This window comes from Pipistrellus kuhlii, unplaced genomic scaffold (assembly GCF_014108245.1).
Source record: "Pipistrellus kuhlii isolate mPipKuh1 unplaced genomic scaffold, mPipKuh1.p scaffold_m20_p_10, whole genome shotgun sequence".
Taxonomy (NCBI): Eukaryota; Metazoa; Chordata; class Mammalia; order Chiroptera; family Vespertilionidae; genus Pipistrellus; species Pipistrellus kuhlii.
The window spans coordinates 19,409,523-19,432,176 of NW_023425405.1; the positions used below are offsets into that span (position 1 = coordinate 19,409,523).

A 22,654-nucleotide genomic window follows, 5' to 3' on the forward strand; every position below is an offset into this window, starting at 1 on the left:
GCACATGACTGGATAATCCACACTCAGAAACCACGACGGACACGTCTGGACTCAATGTAAGAGGCTCTTCGTCAGAACCCCGACAGCTGTCCACTGAACCTCTGCTTAATCCCCCGCGGATGAGATGCTCACCAGCCAAAATCTGCTTACCCTGGAGCTCCCTGAGAGTGCCCACTGGAGAGATCTACCCGTCTGTGCGACTTCAACGTGTTTGCAGAGCTATCATGAACCTTGGGGCGCTTCATCTCCATGCTAAACAAACATCCCCGATTCTTCAACCACCACCCTTCACACCAAAACTAAAACTGCAGCCCCCCATAAAGTCAACATGAAATGTTCCAGATGTACCACGGCTAACATATGATAAAGTGACACTATTACCTTCCTGTTCTAAATACAATGTTTTTCATACTCTGTCCTGAGATGGCATCCTTCTGACCACTCATCCTTACATAGCTCTCTTAAATCTTCTCCCCTTCCCAAAGTCTCTTAATAGGCTCTACAATTAATTCACATTTCCCCCATCATTTATTTCAGAGAGGAAGGGAGAGGAAGAAAGAGATAGGAACATCAATGATGAGAGAGAATCATTGATTGGCACCCTCGACTGGGGATTGAGCCCGTAACCCAGGCATGTGTCCTTGACCAGAATCAAACCTGGGACCCTTCAGTCTGCAGGTCGACGCTCTATCCACTGAGCCAAACCGGCCAGGGCTGTTAACGGATTCTTTTTTTTCTTTTCTTTCGGGCCTGCTTTGAACACTCTAATTTTTTCAAAGTAAACGCTTCGGGCCCCGCGGGACACTCAGCATTAACTGATTCTTAAAAGAATAAAAATAAAAATAAATCGATGCTAAGACACTATCATCCTTACCAAATGTTGTTACATGGTTATCTTGGCTCATGCTTCTGTCCTATTGTGATCTTTTTCAATGTTGATTCTATCGTCCAGGAACTTAGTTATTCTTCCAAAGTTTATGCTACCCACAGACTCTGTGCACAAGCCTTTTATGTCTTCATTGGATTCACTCCACAGCCGGCATCCTGCGACACGCTATGAGACTTCCTCTCGGTGGGACTGTTCTTTAACCGGCTCTGAGTGTGGTCTCCCCACCTCCACCCCTGTCCAGTCTGCAAGTCTCCATCTCACTCCAAGAACGTCAAACCTCGGTCAAATTCTAAAATTCAGAATGTACTTTTACCAGGAAAGCACTGTCGAAAGATAAGGGTTTGCCCGTTATCTCCCCCTGCAGATCTGTCCCTCCAAGAATGCTCTGAAGAAAATAAACGGGACCCGCTTGGCATGCTCTTTCTCGGCCAAGTCACATGGGCACCTTGTGATCGTTCCGTAGTTTCTTATAATCCACTTGCCAAATACTCCCGATTAGAATCTTCCTGGGAATTAATGACCAGCTTACCCTCAGGTTCTCAGCAGGGCTCCGGCCAGCCTTTCCCCAGCTCTCCCTGTGCACTATGGGAAGTCTCCTCCCTGAGCATCATGGCCCCTCTGTCACCTGGCCCCCCACCCACCCGCCGCCACACCTGCTGTCTACCACCAGCTGCCCTCCTTCCTGCTAGCACCTCCCTCAGCCCACACACTCTCCCCTGCTTCCCACCCTGCCAATTCCTACCTGATCTTCAAGGTGCAGCTCAAGCCCCCTCCTCCAGGAAGCTTTTCCTCTCAATTCTGGTCCCTATGGACCTCTGCCTTCAGTAGAGAGAACTCCCTGACATGCTCCCAGGTGTAGAGTCACAGGATAACGGCCTTTACAGCCTGGACGGCTGGACTGAGATGCCCAGGAGGAGCCTGGAAGGCTGGACTGAGATCCCCAGGGGGAGCTGTCCTGTTAGCGCTGATGGAATTTGCACTCACAGCAGCAGCAGGAGCAGGGCTGCAGGGCCACGGGCCAGCCACTTGGAGCTGGATGACGTCACGGCTTCCTCAGCTGCCTGAGGTTCATTTCAGATAGACTCTACGGGAAAGTTCTTTAGCTAAAGGGCATATAAGCCATAACCTAACTGATGGGCTGGTCTTAATGCTCTATATATGCTTGGGGACCAAACAAATTTTAAATACTAGCTTCAGGTAAAACTGGGTTCCTGAGACATTAGAAAGAAACAACCAACCAACCAAAGAGCATGTGAAAGTTCCATTGGGGCGTCAGCCTGCTGACTGAAAGGTTCCAGGTTCGATTCCAGTCAGGGGCATGTACCTTGGTTGCGGGCACATTGATGTTTCTCTCTCATCGATGTTTCTAGCTCTCTATTTTTCTCTGTAAAAAAACAATTAAAAAAATATATAAAGTTCCATTCGATTGGACCATGAGTGAAACGTCACCGTGGGATGAGCACTTCCCACCCCAGGAGCCTAGAGACCAAGTAACTGACGAGAAGCCACAAGCCTAGAAACTTCCAGAACTCTGTCTCCTGGGTTCTCTCAGGCCGCCTGATCTCGTTTCGGGAGCATCCAGGAGCTTCTTCCTGTCACGCCCGCTCCGGCGAGTGTCCCCGGCAGACTGGCGGCTCCCTCCTCACCCTCGCTCACTCGCTTCAGTGCCACCCTCCTCCATGCCCGACCACCCCGGCTTCTGAACCGAAAACATCCCTCCCCTCAGTCACCCTTCTCTCCTCTTCAGCCCTTCCCCTGCCGCCCACTTTCTCCTGCCCTCGTTCTCAACTACCCCAACGACCCTGGCCCTGCCAACGCCCTCCTCCGTTCCTACAAGGCAGCCCTGTCCTCACCGCTGGCTGCCTTAGGAGGGCACCAGAGTCTGCCCTGCTGGGCGGGAAGAGGGATTGAGGCCGCTGTGCTGCCCCTTCTTCTTTCTCCCCCATTCACAGAGCCCTCCCCTTGGCTTTCAGCTGCTCTCCTGCATATTAATGCGTCCAAAGCACAAAACACGGACAGATGTAACCTCTGGTCCTAATTGCTCCGGGATCCTACCCCTTAAATGTCCAGAGGAACATCCTCCTGGCATTCACAACACAGGCAGCTCGGAATCCCTTCTCCGATATCGCAGGGACCCTGTCCCCGGCTTATCACCAACACCACCCTCACAGCGGTTCCCAGGACTTAACATTCCTCTCCCCCCTCCTCCTTATCTCGCAGCCAGTGCTTTGTAAAGCCCAGCAGCCTCCTCTTCCGCGCCTCTGCCTCTGCTGCACGTCCCATCCTCCCAGCAGACGCCCCCGCTGTGCAGGCTGACCCCGTCTCCTGCCGGACCCCTGTCCTCAGCCTCCCGGCCACATTCATCATCCAACCCACATCATTCTTATCCTATCGCCCACTTTTGCCAAAATCCACAACCGCTCTTTATCCTCCTCACATTACCAAACGCATCCCCTTTAAATTCGCACCTGGTACTCAACGTTCTCCCCTGTGCGGGCACTCCGCCTGGGACGAGGCCATCTGCTGAGTTACTGGGACCCTGTCACTCACTGGTTCAGGTCACCCGCACTCGGTTCAGGGCAAATGCTTATGGAGTGCCTGTCCTTCCCAAGCTCGGAGAACGTTCGTCAGTCGTTTCCAACTAGACTGTGAGCTCTTTAAAATCAGTGAGCAGAGTTTTAAAGAATTTCCCTTTTTAAAAATATATATATTTTTTATTAACATGGAGATGCCCAGATGGTGCTTTCAGGATTGCAATTCCTCGGTAGGCTCTGCTGATGGGCAGTGACTATTAGGAACCGGAAGCCAATTTCTTTCTTTTTAAAAAAATATATTTTTTACTGATTCCAGAGAGGAAGGGAGAGGGACAGAGAGACAGAAACATCAATGATGAGGGAGAATTGTTGATCGGCTGCCTCCTGCACGCTCCCTCCTGGGGATCAAGCCTACAAATGGGCATATGCCCTTGACCAGAATGAAGCCCGGGACCCTTCAGACAGCAGGCTCTATCCACTGAGCCAAACCAGCTAGGGTCAGAAGCCAATTTCTATAAAGACTAGCAATAACACCCAATCTAATATATATATTTATATGATAGAGAGGGCACGGTAAGCATGTTTCTGAAGGCTGTGAATTTTCAAAATAACTTACAGGTATATATAAAGAGCAAACATTTTACCCGTTTGGGACCTCTCTACTTTAATACAAAAGTCAAGAAGAGTACTGGTTAAATCAGAGTTTTAAATGGGGGGGACCCAGCTGGCATGGCTCAGTGGTTGAGTGTCGACCTATGAACCAGGAGGTCATGATTCGATTCCCAGTCAGGGCACATCCTGGGTTGCGGGCTTGATCCCTAGTGTGGAGTGTGCAGGAGGCAGTTTCTATCTCTCTCTCCCTCTCCCTGCCTCTCTGAAATCAGTAAAAATATATTTAAGAAAAAGAAACGCGGTGTCAATGCCAAGCTATTCTTTAACTCAAAACCTAGTGACCCTGGGCTCAGGCTCCTGAGATGAGAAGGGGCTGGCTGTGGCTGCCCCCACGGGGGAGGCCGTGGCTATGATAACACAGAAAACCCAGGTCTCACTGGAACCATTAAGCACCCTCTGGTACTTCTGCAAGTCAAAGGTCAGGTGGCCAAATGTCAGTTGTGTCCTGGCAAATGTCATCTTCCTCCTTGAGGTTTTAACCAGACAGATAAGACATGACAGAATGAACGGTCCCCCTGTGTGAAGGACTTTGTGGGAGCTGGGGAGGGTCTCTTAGAAGATGCAGCCATTCTTTTAGGCCCCACACACGGTGTTGTTCTTTGTGGAAATCGCTGACACACCTTCTGCTTGGTGACAGGACATGCAGTTACTGATGGATCTCTTCTATTCCTCTTGCCAGTGCTTTGTAACAAAGTGTGTTTGGGAAACATAGTAGACAACTTGGCAACAATATAAAAAAGCTAAATAAGAAATCCATCTTCCTATTCTAACACAATAATTTTTCATTTTAGTTTTTTTAAGTCCTCACTCGAGGACGTTTCCTTTGATTTTCAGAGAGAGGAAGGGTAAGAAAGAGAGAGCGCAGAAAGAGAGAAAGAAACATCAATGAAAGAGAGAAACACCAACCAATTGCCTCCCACACGCTCGCTGACCAGGGATTGAACCTGAAACCCGGGGCAGGTGCCCTGACCTGGAATCCTACCCACCTCCCTTCAGTACAAGAGGCAATGCTCTAACCCACTGAGCCACCCTGGCCAGGGCTCATTTAAAATTTTGTATTATATAGTTATACTCTTAGTACATGTGCAATTTGTGTCCTTTCGTCAGTCACTTCACAGCTTATTCTCATAAACTTTTGCTCTTTTCCCTTTTAAAATATTTATTGATTTTAGAGCCAGAGGGTGAAAGAGAGAGAAACACTGATTTGTTGTTGCACTTACTTATGCTCTCATTGGTTGCTTCTTGTATACGCCCTGACTGGGGATGGATCCCGAAACCTTGGAGTAGGAGACGATGCTCTAACAACTAGTACCTGGTTAGGGCTACTTTTGGTCTTTATTCTTAGCAGTGTTTCCCAAAGTGTGGTACGCGTACCCCCAGGGGTACGGGAAGAGTTTGGTGGGGATATGCACTGCACCGTGCTTAGCTGCACCTAATTTTATGTTCTCATGAATATGAGGGGGTACTCAGCGTTACGAAAATTATAGAAGGGGTACACATATGTCAAAAGTTTGGGAAACACTGATCTAGAGTACCAACTATTAATACTCTACTTTTCAAACTTTTTTTTTTTTAAATATATTTTATTGATTTTTTTACAGAGAGAAGGAAGGGAGAGAGATAGAGAGCAAGAAATGTCGACAAGAGAGAAACATCGACCAGCCGCCTCCTGCACACCCCCCACCGGGGATGTGCCCGCAACCAATGTACATGTTTCGGCTCCATTTTTCAAACTTTTATTCTTCATTGCTAAGTGCTGATTTTGGTTGTGTCTAATCAATATTTAGAAGCAACAAATGGATAACCATAGATATGTATACAGCTTTAAAAAGTACATTACTAATGGAAACTAAAGAGAAAATAAACAAATGGGACTATATAAAAACAAAAGCTTCTGCACAGCAAAAGAAACCGTCAATAAAACAAGAAAGCCCACTGTAGGGGAGAACATATTAGCCAATGTTATCACTGATAAGGGTTTAATCTCCAACATTTACAGGGAACTCATACAACTTAACAAAAGGAAGATAAACAACCCAATCAAAAAATGGGCAACAGATCTAAGTAGATACTTTTCGAAAGAGGACATACAGAAAGCCAAGAGACATGAAAACATGCTCAAAGTCATTAATCATCCGAGAGATGCAAATCAAAACGACAATGTGGTACCATCTCACACCTGTCAGAAGGGCTAGCATCACCAAATCAACAAATGACAAGTGCTGGCAAGGATGTGGAGAAAAAGGAACCCTCATGCACTGCTGGTGGGAATGCAGACTGGTGCAGCCACTGGGGAGAACAGTTTGGAGTTTCCTCAAAAAAGTAAAAATGAAACTCCCATTTGACCCAGTGATCCCACTTTTAGGAGTATATCCCAAGATCAGAAACACCAACCAGAAAGGATATATGCACCCCAATGTTCATTGCAGCACAATTCGCCATAGCTAAGATTTGCAAACAGCCTAAGTGCCCATCAGCAGATGAGTGGATTAAAAACCGGTGGTACATCTACACAATGGAATACCATGCTTTGGTAAAAAAGAAGGAATTCTTACCAGTTGCAACAACATGGATGGAACTGGAGAGCATTATGCTAAGGGAAATAAGCCAGTCAGAGAAAGATAAATATCACATGATCTCACTCATTTGTGGAATATAATGAACAACATAAATTGATGAACAAAAAACAGATCCAGAGACAGAGAAGCACTGATCAGGTGCTCAAACCTCAGGGGAAAGGTAGGAGAGGGTGGGAGTAAGATCAACCAAAAGACTTGTATGCATGTACATAAGCCTAAGCAATGGACACAGACACCAGGGGGGTAAGGGCATGAGTGTGTGTGGGGGAGGGCATAGGGGGCAATAGAGGGAGGAATAAGGACACATATGTAATACCTTAATCAATAAAGAAAAAAATAAAGTGCAAAAAAAAAAAAAAAGAACCTATAAAAAAATAAATTACTTACTGTTTTAAGGAATAAGATATCAAGTAAAAAGATATAAGACCCTAGCTGGTTTGGCTCAGTGGATAGAGCGTTGGTCTGTGGACTGAAGGGTCCTGGGTTCAATTCTGATCAGGACATATGCCCAGGTTGTGGGCTCAATCCCCAGTGGCGGTTGTGCAGGAAGTAACCAATCAATTATTCTCTCTCATCATTGATGTTTCTATCTCTCTCTCCCTTCCTCTCTGAAAACCATAAAAATATATTTAAAAAAAACATAAGGATATTTATGGCTGCTGATATGACTTTTTAAAATGACCTTTAGAAGGATTGCATAAATAAACTAGTTTTAAATTTAATTTCATAATTTTTGATCCACCTCTGTGCTGAGTCACTGCTGCAGGATCCGAAAATAGTGACTGCCATTTCAGAAATGGCATCGACGTGTTGGCTTTTATAATAAAACAACAAAGAAAGAGCTTTTAAAAAAAAAAAAATTGCCATAGTCCCCAGAAAAAAACATACTGGTTAATTTCCTTTCTATACAATAGGACAATCTGGTTTCATATATAATAAGTAGTAAAAACATTTTATTTTACTTTGGATTACCTTTTAGGTAAGCAGGAAGAAAGCATTTATTTGCATGTGATACACATCAATAAAAATCAACAATATCTTAGGCAACAACAGTTAGGTCACTTCAATATTAACCAAATAATCTGATTATTGTTAAATGTTGTGAGCAACAGACATGATTTACGTTTTATTTACTTAGGTGTCTGGTGAGACATCTCTTGCTGGAAGCACAGATAAATGTGTTTCATCACATGTATTTCTTCTAGATTGACTAAAAGGAATAAACAAATTAGGGCTTAATGGCGTTAATTTTGTGATGAAAAGTTGCAAATACTATTCAGATTTTCTGGACTTTTCCCGTTAATGTCAAAATTGCACATTAGGTTTTGTATTAGCTGATTTATTTAGCTGAGGCAAAATCCAGCTTGGAATTCAAGTGATTAAAAATGGTCAAGTGCCCTAGCCGGTTTGGTTCAATGAATAGAGTGTTGCCCTTCGGACTGAAGGGTCCTGGGTTCGATTCTGGTCAAGGGCACATGCTAGGATTGTGGGTTTGATCCCCATTGGGGGCCATGCAGGAGGCAGCCAATCAATGATTCCCTCTCATCATTGATGTTTCTATCTCTTTCTCCCTCTCTGAAATCAATGAAAACATATTAAAAAATGGTAAAGTAAAAAAGAGCTGATGACAGTCTTTTATTCCTCTAAATGTAACTATTTACATCGATTAGCTTTTGTCTAGATGCCGCTCAAATGTCAAGATATTTTGAAAATAATCAAATAACGAAAGAATTCAAGTAGCAGGGTCACTCTAACCTGTTCCCTCTGTAATGTAGTGAATTTACAAAAGGGCAGATTCAATTTTCTTATTAAACACAACAAACCAAGGACGGGCCTTAAAATCCCTTCCTTTGAGTTAATCCCTCCAGCTAACAGCTACACTCAAACATTGAGGGCTTATCGTCCAGGGTATGAAGTGACCTTTCCGGAAGAATCCCAGGGCCCTCTTCCCACCCTGGGGGCTGCAATCTACCCTCTAGACCAGTGGGTCAGTCACTGTGTACTCAGCCTGCTTTTAAGACGTTTAAAAGGATGAACCATAAATAGAAGCCATGATCTCTCACTTGGAGAAGGAGACGATCTGGCAGGGAAGAAAAAACCCAAGAAGGGAGATAGCTCTGCTTGTGATTCCACATAATTAAAGACAGAGGTGACATCAACAAGCCAGTTTTTCTTTTATAGGCTGAGAGGGAAAGACCTTAAAAGTTGTCTTCTTAAATTCAGCCTTGCAAGAGTCATTTGTGAGAAAGAAAACAAGACTGTAACAGGATCTCCAAAAATTATCTGTTGAGGACGGTTCTTACACGGGTGAAATTTGGCGAATGGAGAGAAGACTGTGAGACCACATCAATGACACGGGAAATTCCTACGTCTTACTAAATTGGGTCATAAGCAACAATACCATCAGTCACCAAAAAATTAAGAAATCAAACAGATTATATCTCACAAAAACTTCAGCAATGTTGGGGGGAGTCCATAAACATAAATGTGTTAGTATGGCTTTTAGAGGAGATGGATTAAGTATAAAGAGCTATTGATGGCAGTCACATGGCAATGAGGTCAACACCACAGCCTGGCACAGGCATACCCAGAGCTGCGTTTTACACTGCGATGATCAAGCTTCATTTACTCTTGTCACACCCATCATTTTAACCTCTTACATATGGAAAGGCCAAGACAGAGCAAAACAAAGCACAATTAACAGGTTAAATCTATTTGTCACCAGATCTACTAACGATCTGGTCTAAATTACTCTCAGATTGCTCTCAGACATTTGGCAAGTGAGAAGTGAGAGAAAAAGCGGACCATTTCCAACTCTCATGATTGGGCTGAGACCGGCCTGACAAGGTTCAGAAGTCATACAAGTCTGTGCCTCCACAAGCGGGCACCGTTCACGTCATGGCTGGGGCCCCCTCCCTGGGTCTGTGCCCTGATTGACGATTGCGGACGCCCCTGCCTGTCTCTGTGTGTGGGAAGAGAAACATCATGTAATTATTGGTCATTCCTATTGATTGCAACAAAGGGAGAGAGAGGGGGCCCCATATTCACATGGATTTTTTTTTCAGCAAAGTTTAAATACCTTCTAGTTTTGATTATAACTTTAAAAATAACACTTTTAAAGCCCACAATTTAAGACAGTGAACCAAACGAGAGTAATCTGTGATGGAAAGAACATTACGGTAGTTTTATGATACTTGAAAACAAAGTATTACAGCTGCAATTCAGTGACGAGAAAATTGGCCCGTCAAACGCTAATAGCAGATTATAAAAGTAAAAGGTAGAATAATTAAAAGAAATAGTAATTATACCAAAGACAGGTTTACAGAAAACAACACTGGTGAACTTTGTATTTATAGACTTACTTGAAAAGAACCGCCAGGGTGACATTTTCTCTAATATTGTGATTGGTAGGTACCCCTCGCCATGCCAGACTCTCTATACAAACACCGCTGAATGCAGATCAGAAAATTAAAGCCGATGGAGAGCTATTTATATGATCTGTGTGCCAAAATGGATCACACTTTCTCACAGTTCTTTTAGCTGAGAGTTAAGTTTTAATGAAGTCACCCGACTTCAGTGCATTTATTAGAAATGGGCATTGGCAAACTCCTAGGCAATGAGTGGAATAGTTCAGATGGGCAATGCCAAAATCTTTAATTATTCCCATTGGTTCTCTATTTATAGTTCTAGCTTACACTGAAGCATTTGAATTTTGACATTAAAAATACACTGTTCTGGATTTTTATAGAAAGATTTTTATAGATTTCTTATAGTTTATCTATAGCTCATTCCGTTATTCATTATTCACTATTTAGCTCGTGACCATGATGTATGCTGGGCATTCATTGTTTTATTTTTTGTTTTAAGCTACTGATTTTGTGGTAAGTTATTACAGCTGCATTTGCATGTCTTAGGGACCACTGACTCCCCCCCCCCCCAATTATAGTTGATATTTAATATTATTTTATATTAGTTTCAGGTGTACAGAAGAGTGGTTAGACCACATGTGTCAAACACAAGGCCCGCGAGCCAAATCCGTCCCGCCAGGCCTTGCAATGTGGCCCGCACCGCGCTGTCATCACTGCACTCCACTGCGTTTCCATCACAATGACAGTTTATGACTGTTCAGTAAACCATTCGGCCCGCGATTTAGGCTGGATTTTAGATTTTGGCCCCTTCTCTGATTGAGTTCGACACCCCTAGGTTAGACAATCATATAATTTACAAAGTGACTCCTGCTGGGCATTGTTTCAGATGCTAGAGATAATACAATGAATAATATAGGAGTACCCCCTCTAAATATCTCTGCCTTCATGAAATTTATATTCTCTCCTACCGCTTGAATGTTAACAGAATTGATGAGCTTCTGACTTACTGATTTACATTTATTTAAATTGGCATGAAATTATAAAATATCTCTGATAGGGAAGACCAGTCAAGTTTACAAGAACTGGGAAAGTTCTATGTCATGTCAAGTAACTATTAACCACTGTCAAAAAGGTCAGTTCAAGTCCTGACCTCAGAACATGAGGACTCCAAAACAGTAATCAAAAGCAAAATGTTTATTAATCCTGGGGACTCATTAAGCTCATTGAGCCAGAATCACAATTTACTTCATCATCGTGGGCTACCTCAACTCCTACTATATTTATAAAGAATTTACACTTTTACTACCTCATCCTTAACTCCTATTATATTTGTAAAGAATTTACACGTGCACTGTTCTCAGGCGTGGTATGATTTAATATTTTATAACTTACTCAGTATCCTTGCAAAAGAATAATGCAAGTTGGAACAAAGCCCACAAAGCAAACTTTATCACCTGCAATAATAAAGACAAATATTTTAATAGCAATAAATTTGCCTAGAACACAAAGTCCCAGTGGTTAGAACAGTGGTGATGAGAAAAGCAGTGGTTAGAACATTTTTTAAAATGAAAATAAAAAACGGGGGGTGGGGGTAGGAAGAGCATGGCCACTAAGTTATATTATATTAAAAACCTCCAGTTACCCCCCAGCTCTGGGTCCAGGGAGAGGGCCGTGGGCAGAGGATGAACAGCGAACGCAGGAGACCGAAAGACTGGGAGTTTGGAAACAAACAGGAGCGCGTTGGCTGGCAACACACGCGGACAGAAGTGGCAGGCTTCTGACCTTGACAGTGATGTAGTCTTGCTCTCATTCAGACTGTCAGTTCTCTCTCTCCCACAGAGAGGAAAAGGCAGCCACCAGTGCTTCTGAAGACCGCCAAATCCCCCTCTGAGCAGCAGCCCTGACAGGCCTGGCTTCCTTTTGGAAGACGAAATGTTGGAAGATGAGTGCTGGGAAGTCTCTGGAGCCAGAGGTCTGTCAGGCCGTCTGTGTGGGGCCTCCGGGGCTGGGGAGGCCCCTTTTCAGCCAGTGGGGGGGAGGAGGGGGAAAGGGGAGAAGGGGGTTTGAGAGATACAGGCTGAGCTGGCCCAGGTGTTTACCACCTTAATTCTCACATGTTTAGTCTTCACCACCCTTCCATCTGCAATGGGGACAGGTAACCTGAAGGAGCCTGTTTATCTCCAGCACGTTGTTTTGCACAGAGGAAAGCCCATTAGCACAGGATGTTCAAAAGCTCGTGTGGTAGATATTAACTATAAACTTCGCCGAGAAGCTAAGCTATAGAGAGCCAAAGACAATAATGACGCAACAGCTAACAGTCGTGTGGCACGCCAGGTTACAAGGACTTCCCTACACTCTCTCCTCCGATCCTCAGAGCTGCGCCCGGAGTCCGAGGATCGGCTTAGGGAGGTCAGATTTCACACGAGGCAAAATGAGGGGAGATTTTTGTTTTTGATCTTTTAATCTTTTTCCATGATCCCCCGCAGAAAGCAATAAGAAAATGCAATGCTGCACGATATGGCCTTGGTTAGGTAAAATGATGACAAACAAAGGAGGTGGAGATAATAGCCGGGGCCCATCTGGAGGGTGAGACGTAAGCTGAGCCTGAGTGCTGGTGGGGGGAGGAGGAAGAGCAGAGCAGGGGCAGCGGTCTGGGACTGAGTGGGGAAGGGTAACCGCGGACTCCAGGCAGCACGACGTAGCCCAGCCCCACGCACCAAACCTGGTGCGGCCCAGCAAGTGGCTCCTTTCAAGGAAGACAGAGGAACACAGTGATCAATCATATTAATCAGTTAGTCTTCTGTTTTCAACATCAACTCCCAGAGCAAATTAACTACTTCATTAAGTAGGAGATTCTTCCTTGATTTAGGTCATTAATGAATATGACTAAGAAAAAATCAGATCTGTATTTCCAAAATGTTGGCATTTCATACCCCTGACAGGGCTTAGGGTCACGACGAGAAACAGGGGCCAGGGCTGAACCTGAGGCTCCAGCCCCCGCCAGGACCTTCCCTCCCGCCATCAGGCTCTCTCTGTAAGAATCTCTGACTGACCTGCCTTTCAAGCCCAGATGCTCCAGCATCTGCCACTATCAGCTTTAAAACTAACGTTGGAATAAATACTCTTGCCTTGGCTGTATTGGCACTGTCTAATTTTAGTTTTATTTTACCAAAAATGACTGATGTGGGCTTAACTGTTTTATCTGATGAATGTGGCACCTCAGACAGACAGATGCTTGCTCCTACAATTATTAGCCTGATGTATTCTGACTCATGTATAGAATAAGTTAGGGGATGTTTTCCCCAACCTCACATCTTGCTCAGTGACTGTGTCATCACGAAACATTTTGAAAGGACTAGTTATGCTCAGAATATTACTCTAACCGCTGAGAGAGGTGTGGCTGGCCTCCGGGAACTGAGATAGGCCCCAGGTTGTGAGACAGAACACTCATTGCCATACAGCGACTCTAGACGCAAGGGTGTAACCAGTGGGTGGGGCAGACCTGAGTTTTCTGGAAGGAAGTGAGGGTGGACCCCCAAGCTCATGATGAGAACCAGGAGACGTTTCTAGCCCAGGGGACAAGTGTGCTAAGCTAACTCTTAATGTGGGAACAGCCCAAGTGCCCGTCAGCAGATGAGTGGATTAGCAGGCTGTGGTACATCTACCAGAGGAATACTACGTTGCTGTAAAAAGGAAGGAACTCCCACCATTTGCAACAGCATGGAGGGACCTGGAGAGCATTATGCTAAGTGAAATAAGCCAGTCTGATGATACTTATGATCTCACTCATTTGTGGAATATAATGAACAACATAAACTGATGAACTAAAATAGATCCCAAGACATAGAAGCATCAAACCTCAGAGGGAGGACAAGGGAGGCTGGGGCGGGGGGGGGGGGGGGGGGGGTAAGAGATTAACCAAAGGACTTGTATGCCTGCCATATAAGCATAACCAATGGACCCGGACAATAGGGGGGTGAGGGCACGTGCTGAGGGGTGGGAGTGGGCAGGGAGAGGTCAATGGAGGAAAAAGGAGACATAGGTAATAAGTTCAACAATAAAGAATTAAAAAAGAAAAGAAAAAAAAACAAAACACACAATTATGTGCTTTCCTCAGTGATGCTTGGAAGCTCCTGACTGGTTCTCTATACCTGGCCTCTTCCCCAGTATGAACCACTCCTACATTAACTTCCTGAACCCACACCTCCCCTCAAGTCAGGCCCCTGACCAAGAGGACTGAGTACCACCTTCACATTGCAATATGGTCCTCAGGTAACTGCATTCACCCTCACTATCCCTCTAGCCCAGTGGCTGGCACACTCATTAGTCAACAGAGCCAAATATCAACAGTACAACGATTGACATTTCTTTTGAGAGCCAAATTTTTTAAACGTAAGCTATATAGGTAGGTACATTGTTATTAACTTAATTAGGGTACTCCTTCCATCGCACTGTACTCACACGCCTGCACGTGGTATTTAGTGGAAGAGCAACACTCAAGAGGCCAAAGAGCCGCATGTGGCTCTCGAGCCGTGGTTCGCTGTCCACTGCTCTAGGCAGAGGGCAGCAGTCTTTTTATAAAGGGAGACACAGGAAATACTTTTGGCTTGGCAGGCTCTATGCTGCAATTATTCACCTCTGTTGACGTATAGCACAGAAGTGGCCACTGACACCTGGGAAACAAGGGGACTGGCTGGCCCGCAGGCCACGGTTTGTGGACCCCCTCACAGGAACCCCAACCCCGAGCTGAGCCCTTGGCTGTCCCCCTTCCCGCCCCCCAAGGCCTTCCGGCCAAAGACCTGTTTCTTTTTTCTTTTCTTTTTAAAAAAATATATTTTATTGATTTTTTTTTTTTTACAGAGAGGGAGGGAGAGGGATAGAGAGCTAGAAACATCGATGAGAGAGAAACATTGATCAGCTGCCTCCTGCACACCCCCCACCGGGGAAGTACCCACAACCACAGTACATGCCTTTGACCGGAAACGAACCTGGGACCTTTCAGTCCGCAGGCTATCTATCCACTGAGCCAAATCAGTTTCGGCCAAAGACTAGTTCTGACTGACAAAGTCATACACTTTTTCCTACCCACCCCACAGGCCCCTCCACCCCACACCTCTCCCGCTCTCCCCGCCAGCTCCTGCGGCAGACCCCTGTCCCTACTGGTGCCCTGCACCTGCCAAGCGCTGGGTATGCGAAGTGGAGGCAGGCTCCTGGGAGTGAGCATTATAATCCAGCAGGGTCCAGGACAGGTGGAAGGTACCCTTAAGAGCATGAAGGTCGCCTGGCAGCCTTCCTACGGTGAGACTCACCGCTTCTGCTTTTACTCCATCCCTCACACCATTCCTGGCACGCAGTGGATGCTCCTGAACATTTACTGACTTCAAAGAAGGGACATTTAAATGAACAGTGCCTTACGTCTGCCTGACACATGAATACAAATTTTAGAACCCTCGAATTTCTCGATGATGAAATTACTACGTTAAGGCGAGAGAAGGGATCTCTAAAGAAGAAGATGGGGAAAGAAACGGAAAGAATAGGAGTTAGTATATATTTTTGGCATATATATTAAACAACAATGGCAAAACAACTGTGTGACCACCCTAGCAGTCAGGTGGAGTGCCGTTCATTTAGTGTAAAAGCGAGGCTGAGGGCTCACGAAGGCCATGTGGCTGCTCTGAGGAGGTGAGAGAAGTGTTAAGTCAGCTACAGGATCGGCTTAGGGGCCCATGTGCGTGCAGGTGCCGATCTTTAAGTTAAACCACCTATCAACCCCCATCACGGGGCACTGCTGGTTACAGCTACGCTGCCCCTGCCGGGTGGAAATTCCACGAGAGCTTACAGAACCGCTAGAAGCATTAAACATTCCTGGCCAGTCATTATTTGCCATTCAGCACATGCTAATACTTCTTTTTGTTTTTCTACTGAAGCTTGAAATTAACATGGCTTTTTGTTTATTTGTTCCTTTCTGCATCCTTATCAGCTCATCTCAGGATTGCATTTTGTTAGGTGGCTGCCGCAGAGTCTGATCAAAACACCCAAAGACCCCCACACGCTGGCTGGGAAAAGGCTGGGCCTGGGGACACGTCTGTTTTTAAACCTCTCAGAAGCAGAACCTGCAGCTGAAAGTAAACACTGAGCACCTCGGAGGCCTCCATCCCGGCATTAGCTCTTCTCCATCCCACAGCCAGGACCCGGAGCACAGCTTTCTGCAGTCACCCCAAGCACAGGGTTCGGGTGTGAGCAGGCCGGGGAGCCAGGGTGAGCACCCAAGTCTCTTGGGGTGAAAGATCTCGGAAGAATGGCTCTGGCTTTTAAGCAGTATTTAGTGAAGTTTATTAGCATTTTCAAACCACTCCTGGCAAAGAAGGTCCCCCGCCCCAGGGCTGTGTGTGGGGTTCCACAGGCTCCCCCTCTTCCTGAGGGCCCGCCTCCAGAGGGCCTCCTCCCCGCGGGAACCCCGATTCATACCCCCGGGGGGCTGGTGCCCAAACAGCTAGCAAGCCTCCCCTGGACGGAGCTCCTTGTGAAAGGATGGCGGGAGTGAACGCCCGCCCACAGGTGCCCTGAGCATTGAGGGGATGCTGTTCTACGAAGGATTCTGCGGGCGCAAGGGATGTTTTGAAAAGCACAGACCGTGACAGACATGGGCATTGAATGTCCCCGGGAACAGATGAATCGGGAATGTATCCCGAGCTGGTCGGAAGAAATGCCTCCACTGTGGCAAATCGCTCTTAACTCCATGTTGAGATCGACCACGAGTCCTCAGAAGGCAGACTCTTTTTCCCGTTCGCGGGCACGTGTGTGTGCGTGTGTGTGTGTGTGTGTGTGTGTTTTGATTGGAAGGAGGGCATGGCCCTCCCATGTGGGAACAGGGCCATGTAAGCCTGAGGTGGCTCTGCTTGCCCTGCAGGCCCACCTCCTCAGGCTGCGTCTCTAGTCTGTCCCGGGCTCAGGACCCCAGGGCCACTGAGCCACACGCACCCCCACCCCGGGGGCCTGCCCAGGACGGTCCCAGGACCCCAGGGCCACTGAGCCACACGGCACCCCCACCCCGGGGGCCTGCCCAGGACGGTCCCGTGCAGAACAGCACGATGCCATCCATACTCACCCTTCCGCTGGGCTGACGTTGACTCACTATATGATAAGACCACACTGAGTCACTACGTGACACAGCCACTCTTGAACCTCTATTCTGGGCAGACTCTGTACTTTGGGGGAGCTGGTAGCACAACTTTCCTAATATAAACGCGCAGGAAAGGCCGGGAAAGGCAGCTCTCTGGTGGAGCCTACAAGTTTTAATTAGGTCAGTGTCTTACCGGCCACAGTATAGAACTTGTGGCGTTTTCTCCGGCTTAGCTTGTACTTGTCCCCTCCTCGGCTCATGCTGATCATGGAAGGGTGCTGCCATCCCCAGGGACACTCGGACAGGATGGAGGTGAATGGGGGAGGGGAGGGGAGGCGAGAGGAGGGAGCAGTCCTGTGTTTCAGGTCCCAGTTGTCATAAATAAAAGCTGATTTCAAAACTTTGTGGTTAATTTGCAAAACACCAGGCACCTCTCCCTATAAACAGGAGCACAGATCCATCTCCGCGGCCAAAAGCTCTCTGGATTCCCTGCCGTTCGCATCCTGAGCTCCTGGCTCCACCCTCCCTCCCCTCCCTTCCCCGTTAGTGTGGACAGTTCAGAGGCAACCGGGAGACATGATCTCCAAGGGCTGCTCAAGACCATGTAAGAAGACAGCCTCATGTTCTGTAAATCCAAATTAGGCTCATTTTACATGAAAATCGAGGATGTGGCGGCTGCTACCAGGGAGCGCGTTTAAAGACCTTCCCGGGACCTTCCCGGTTCTCCGGGGAGAAGGGCTGCATGCAGCCCGCACGCTCCACGGCAGCACCGGGCGCTCCGGGAGCGGGAGGCGGGCGCAGTCCTCTGAGCCGCCTGGCTCTCCTCCAAGGCCCATGCTGGGGTTGTGTCTGACGCCAGCCACAGGTAAATATCTCAGAGGGCTGGTCTCTTTACCTTTCACGACAGCCTACGATTTTATTGTAGCATCAAATGCTTCCCTGAATACCGTGGTATGAGATGATATTTCTGCACCAATCGTATGTCTCCAGTGACTACTGTTTTAAACATCAGAGATGAGTTGCCATGCAAAGTCACTTTCCCTCCTCCCACCCAACCAGCATCCAGACGGCTAACTTAACAAACACGAGTGTTCATTACAAGGAGCGTTCAGCCTGTTCCCAGCACGGAACCGGAAAGAGGCGTTAGCGAAGGGACCCTGGGGGACCTTCAGGAGCCCTGCATATGAAAATACACCGCAATGCTGCTTTCAGTTTTATTAGTTCACCTCTTATGGTGTCAATGCAAGTCAAACCCCGATGTTCATAAGACAAATGGAGAGAGATTCTCAAAACAGAAATATCCCTAGTTGCCCGTTGGCGAGCCGGAGCAATAGCGGAGGACTGATCCTGCTGCAGCCGGAGAGGCCGGAGTGCCGCCTGTGCGTGGGGCGTAAATGCAGCCAGACCCCGTGGTCTCATCTCCCAGAGCGGGGGACGCCGTGGCCTTCGCCAGGGAGGCCTGCTCTGCTGCAGGGGAAGCCGTACCAAGTGGGGCACGTGCAACCAGAGAGAAGTTGCAAAACACCATCTTATGGTATCATTGCAAGTCAAACCCCTAGACCACATGTGTCAAACTCAAGGCCCGCGGGCCAAATCCTTCCCGCCAGGCCTTGCAATGTGGCCCGCACCGCGCTGTCATCACTGCACTCCGCTGCGTTTCCATCACAATGACAGTTTATGACTGTTCAGTAAACCATTCGGCCCGCGACTTAGGCTGGATTTTAGATTTTGGCCCCTTCTCTGATTGAGTTCGACACCCCCACCCTAGACGATCACATTTTGTTGGTGTTAGTGGGGCTCCCGAATTCAACCAAGTTCACACACGCAAGGGAATCTTGAAGTTCTCAGGATCAAGACCTTAAGGTTTAACTTCTGGTACTTATTCTCTGATGAGAAAGCATTGGCTCGCTCTCCAATTTGGAATGAAAGTCAGTACTGCCTGTGAGATATTCCAGAATGATTTCTCACTGCGCCATTTATACGCGTTAGCTGAATTGATGCAGGTGTCTAAGTGTGGCAAGGAGCCGTTCAGAAATGTTCCTCACCTACAGAACCTGTGGGGACCTGCCCATCCCTGCCTGCCACCAACTCCCCACTGGTCTGAGCAGAATGTCTGGCTGACAGCTAGTCATGTGGCTCGGAACTCCAAAGCGACGACGGAACGTTGCTAGAGAAGAGTCAGGACTAATTGGGATCTAGAGACTTCTAGCTCTGAAATTAGAAAGAGATGGGGAGGAAACGTTGAGAGAAATGAGTATGGAACCCTGAGAGACACAGAGCTTCCCTGCCAGGGACGGGGACAGGGACAGGGACAGGGACAGGGACAGAGGCGGCATGGGGGGCCCAATGCCTGGTACCTGAGAAACGGAGCAGCAGGAACGACAGGGTTTAAAGGGGCGACAGAGCAAGCGCGTGGGAAGGAGCCCAGAGGACCCCAGAGACTGGAGAGCGCTTGCTGCCTGCCCTGTTTAAAGAATGGAGACGGCCCTCGAGGGTGTGGCTCAGGTGGCTGAGTGTCATCCACTCCATGAGCTGAAAGGGAAGGGTGCAGGTTGGATTCTGCGGTCAGGGCACATGCCAGGCTACCGGCTCGATTCCCAGTAGGAAGTGTGCAAGAAGCAGCCTATTGATGTCCTGCTCTTACATCGATGTTTCTCTCTCTCTCCCTCTAAAAAAAAAAAAAAAAAAAAAAAAAAAAGGAATGGGACCATCAACCCAAGGTCCACTTGCTAGAGAGCATCTGCCTGTGGTTAGTGTCATGAGCACTGGACACGGAGCCAGGAGAGCTGGTCCTGCCCACTGGACTAGGGGCGAGAGCAGGGCCACGCAGCAGGCCCCCACCGGCCTGGCCAATCGCGGCCACTCAGGCCTTCTAACAGCTCCTCCCGCTCCTTCCAGCACCGGCCGAGGACCTGAGCCTGGCGCATTGGACAGGACGTGTCAGTAGGCTCCGCGCTGAAGGAGGTGGGATTAGATCATCGCGCCCGGCGCCACTCTGCTGGGGCTCTGTGGGAAAGGCTCCCTTCGGATAAAGGAAACCGCCCTCCTTCCTATCGCCCCCGGCATGGGCGATACGTGTGGCTGGCCAGAGAGCCCGGCTCACAGCCCTATGGCCCTATAGTTTCTATTGTGCAAACACCTGGCACGGGTGCTGATAACACAGGGCATCCAGTGGCACTGCGGTTCTGGTGATCTGGCCCTGGGACGAGCCCGTGACCATGACAATGGACCGAGCTCGGCCTTCGTGTCTGCCCCGGGAGACAACGGTGCTCGGCAGAACACATGGATCGGGGCGTGCCCTGTGTTTTTGAGGTCGTTCCCCCCCCCATCCCTCCGTAGCAATCCAGTGCTTGGAGTTACTTAAACTCTGACCTGGCACCACGGTGTGGAACACAGTTTATGTATGAGGACCGGGACTTAAATGGGAGCCCAGTCGGGAGAGCCGGCCGGGGCCGGGGCCGGGGCTGGGACGGCTGGCTGGACGCCTTCCTGGCTCTGTCCCCGGCGGGCAGGTTCTCAGCTTTCACGTGTGTGAGTGGGGCTGAAACGGAGCTGGTCCGATGACTAAACGAAACAGTATACACGACCGTGCTCCATAAAGTATAAAATGATGCTCATATATTAAAAACAAATAATGAATTAAGAACTGTGTTCCACGAAACAAATCCAGATGTTCTCAGAAATAGAAATATACCACATGGCACACTTTTTTCTTCTTTTAGAGGAGGTACTCCATCTATCACGATCAGGTTATATGGAAAGAGAAATTAAAAATTATTATATTCAAAAGTCAAATTTAAGAAAGGCAAAAGGTTTTTAAAGTACCAACATGCATAGTTACAAACAGACATTTAAATTTTTTTTTTTTAAATAAGCCAGCAACTCAGTAAAAGGACCAATCTCACTGCAATTTCTAATTACCAAGTGTCTGAAACAGTATATCCCTTTCAGAAGAGATTTATGAATTTAATAACATTGGGAGCTCGTTTCTTTGGCATCAACAACTACCTGAACATAATGTGGAACACCTGGAAGTGAACTCCAAAACCCGCTGTGCCCCACAGAGACGTAATCAGGGCCACGCACCAAGTTCACGAACGCTGCACGGCCAGCGCGCCAGGGCCTCCGGGAGCCGATTCCCACAGACACGGCGTGGAGCGGGCCCTGGGCCCCCTGCCCGGTGTCTCCACGTCCTGGACGCGCACAGAAAGCCTATAAGGTGTGCAGGGCGGGCCCCTCCCTGTGGTGGGGGCTGTGGCCCGGACATTAAGTACAACGTACAACTCTGTCCTCTCTTTAAAACTGGGGATCGTGTGTGTGTGTGTGTGTGTGTGTGTGTGTGTGTGACCACGTGATAGGAATTGTACTTTTATAATAATAATTATTATTTTTTAAAACACATTTTATTGATTTTTTACAGAGAGGAAGGGAGAGGGAGAGATAGTTAGAAACATCGATGAAAGAGAATCATCGATCAGCTGCCTCCTGCACATCCCTTATTGGGGATGCGCCCGCAACCAAGATACATGCCCTTGACGGGAATCGAACCTGGGACTCTTCAGTCCGCAGGCCAATATTCTATCCACTGAGCCAAACCTGTTTCAGCTTTATAATTATTTTCCAACTGAGAAAATACAAAATGCCAACAAACGATGGCAGCCAAGTAATGTTTTTCAATATATGAATTACAAGGACATGTATCTACATCAGAAATAATACAAGCTGTGTCCATATGTACTGAACATAATCCAGTCTGTGCACACACTGTGGATGGAGCATACAGATTCTCCTGCCTTTGGGATGAATGCCCTGCCCGGCAGGGAAGTGGGACTAGGGGCTTACAGTTCTAAAATCCAGGCGTCAGTGACCTGTTGGAGGTCACATGTCCAGCCTGACATCAGAATCCAGGTCCTTTGGCTCCTGGGCCAGTATTTTTTTCATGACCTCTAACAAGTCTGGCCACCTGACTCTGCAGTCATGAACAGATTAGAACAGCACCTTGGAAAAAGGGGGTGGGGGGCAGGGCTTGCACAGACAGCAGTAGGCAGGAGTGGCTGAACCCTGAGAGGACCAGAGGCCAAGCTAGTATGAGAAGACGTGAAAGCTCTGGAGGTAGAAACACCGGCTGTACCGCTCAGTGGTTACGCCATCACTGGCAGTTTCCTTAACATTTCTTAGCCCGTTTCGGCAGCTGTCAAGTGGGGGTGCTATCTATAGCTGCCAGAGTTCTGCAGAATAGAGACACTGTATGTAATGTTCCTGGCACACAATAGGCACTTAAGAAGCGGCAGCACTAGCTATTCTTTTAAAAACTCAATGAATATAGCCAAAGCCGGTTTGGCTCAGTGGATAGAGCATCGGACTTCGGATGGAAGGGTCCCAGGTTCGATTCCAGTCAAGGGCATATACCTTGGTTGCGGGCACATCCCCAATAGGGGGTGTGCAGGAGGCAGCTGATCGATGTTTCTCTTTCATTGCTGTTTCTAACG

The 22,654-nt window shown here is 47.5% G+C and overlaps 1 protein-coding gene and 1 long non-coding RNA gene across 7 annotated transcripts in view; both read right to left on the minus strand.

The window, feature by feature from the left end:
- The window catches only part of HIPK2 (homeodomain interacting protein kinase 2), a 167,991-nt gene that overhangs the window by 71,496 nt on the left and 73,841 nt on the right, over positions 1-22,654 (minus strand). The gene's annotated exons all lie outside the window — the stretch shown is intronic.
- LOC118713696 lies at positions 743-18,232 on the minus strand. Of its 2 annotated transcripts, none has more exons than XR_004986361.1 (2): positions 18,222-18,232; positions 743-815 (listed from the first exon to the last, which is right to left on the minus strand). It is a non-coding gene; the product is annotated as an uncharacterized LOC118713696 (long non-coding RNA). The 2 variants fall into 2 exon arrangements; XR_004986360.2 differs by lacking the exon at positions 18,222-18,232 and adding an exon at positions 13,760-13,771.